This window comes from Microtus ochrogaster, chromosome 15 (genome assembly GCF_000317375.1).
Source record: "Microtus ochrogaster isolate Prairie Vole_2 chromosome 15, MicOch1.0, whole genome shotgun sequence".
Taxonomy (NCBI): domain Eukaryota; kingdom Metazoa; phylum Chordata; class Mammalia; order Rodentia; family Cricetidae; genus Microtus; species Microtus ochrogaster.
The window spans coordinates 8,114,548-8,116,409 of record NC_022017.1 but is presented as its reverse complement, the minus strand read 5'-3'; the positions used below and the strand labels follow the sequence as shown (position 1 = coordinate 8,116,409).

General features: G+C 46.7%; 1 pseudogene; it reads right to left on the bottom strand.

The window, feature by feature from the left end:
• Nucleotides 1-613: 613 nt before the first annotated feature.
• LOC101990243 lies at nt 614-1,189 on the bottom strand (annotated as a pseudogene).
• Nucleotides 1,190-1,862: the final 673 nt, after the last annotated feature.

Sequence of the window (1,862 nt, the reverse complement as noted above, 5' to 3'; positions counted from 1 at the left end):
AGCACTTTTCCAGCAAGAATGGCATCCAGAGGTACAGCCCTATATCTTAGGTTAGCAATGTGGGTAAAACCCACCTCTTCGTTATAAAATGACCTCAGCTACTTCATTAGAACAATAAAACTGGACAAATAAACTAAGCTAATCAGGACTACAAACAAGAGAAATACTCCTTTCTAGGTTATCACATTATTTAAAATGCCTACAAACAAATAATAATGTTAAAATAACTACTAAAGAATATTTACATATAAAGTTGTTTATTAATTATTATTAGAGGTCACTTATTGAACATGGTACTGATCACATAAGTACATCATTATGTAAGTATGTAAGACTTTATTTTAGAATACACCATCCTTCTGCGGATGCGGTTTATATAAAGCACTTGCCCCGCACATGCAAGGCTCTAACTTCAAAACTAAAGCAAACAAAACAGCCAACCAACCACCACCACACACAGCGAACAAACCAACCGACTGCCACCACCACCAGAAACCTGGCCACCATTCCTAATCATCAGGAAAGGTATTTTTTTTTAAAGGCTTGTTTTATTTTAATGACTGATCCACTTGAGGCCACAGGCAGCCCACTATGTACAGACTCGAGGGAAGCTCTATTTCTTGGACTCTTCCTCCTTGGACAGAGTCTTGATGATCTCCTCCTTCTTGGCCTGGAGGCGCTCCTCCTGGCGCTTTCTTGCTTCCTTGGTCTTAGACCTGCGAGCCTCAGCCTGGTCAGCCAGGAGCTTCTTGTGGGCCTTGTCGGCCTTCAGCTTGTGGATGTGCTTGTTTTTGAAGACATTCCCTTTGACCTTCAGGTAAAGGCTGTGATGCATATGGCGGTCAATCTTCTTGGATTCACGGTATCTCCTGAGGAGGCGGCGCAGGATCCGCATTCTTCTCATCCAGGTCACCTTCTCTGGCATTCGGGCATTGGCAGTACCCTTCCGCTCTCCTATGCCCATATGCCTGCCCTTCCGTAGAACCAAAGTGTTTTTCCGGCATCGAGCCCGGGAATGGACAGTCACAGGCTTCCGGATGATCAGCCCACCTTTGATCAACTTCCGTATCTGCTGACGGGAGTTGGCATTGGCGATTTCATTGGTCTCGTTGGGGTCCAACCAGACCTTCTTTTTACCATAGCGCAGGACGCTAGAGGCAAGCCTCTTCTGTAGCCTGAGCATACTCATGGCTCAGGAATGGTATTTTTTATTTAAAGTATTTTAGTATCTGTCCTGTACGCTGTATCTTTCTTACCAAATGTGAAGACTTTTTGCCTGGGATAGAAGAAGTTCTGGCTCTCCGAGATCTCTTTTGTCCCGTTTTTGTTATCTGTCTCCTTAGGCAAAGATGGCAGCTCCACCTGGCCAGGAGGCGTTATGGTGGCGGCAGCATGGCACTGTCGTGGCGAATCGGCTGTCTGAGTTGGGAGAACTCAACATTGGGAGGTTTCTGGCCACAGGAGGAAGCTCTGCTCCTTCTATTGCTTATTTGAGGCCGATTGTTATGATCATTGCAATGAACAATTTGGCTGGGGTTGAAGGCCAGGACATGTGTTTTCAGTTAGAATTGCATGACTAAGGACGAGCGAGCACACACTTCATGCCAGTGAGATGGGGCAGATTATACATATGAGTTTGGAATAATCAGAATGATCTTTAGAAATCGACAAATGGCCAGAATGTGACAGAGGCGCACGGAGGTTTCTGCTGAGACCACGAGGACGCGGCTGACACATGGTCCCCGCAGTTGCTGGGTTTCTGTCGTCCCCCCACCCGGGACGAGTCCTTCTGCGCTCACCCTGTCACCCACCTCGGGCAGACTCTTGGGCCCTTAGACCTGCTTATTTCCTTCCCTACCAAA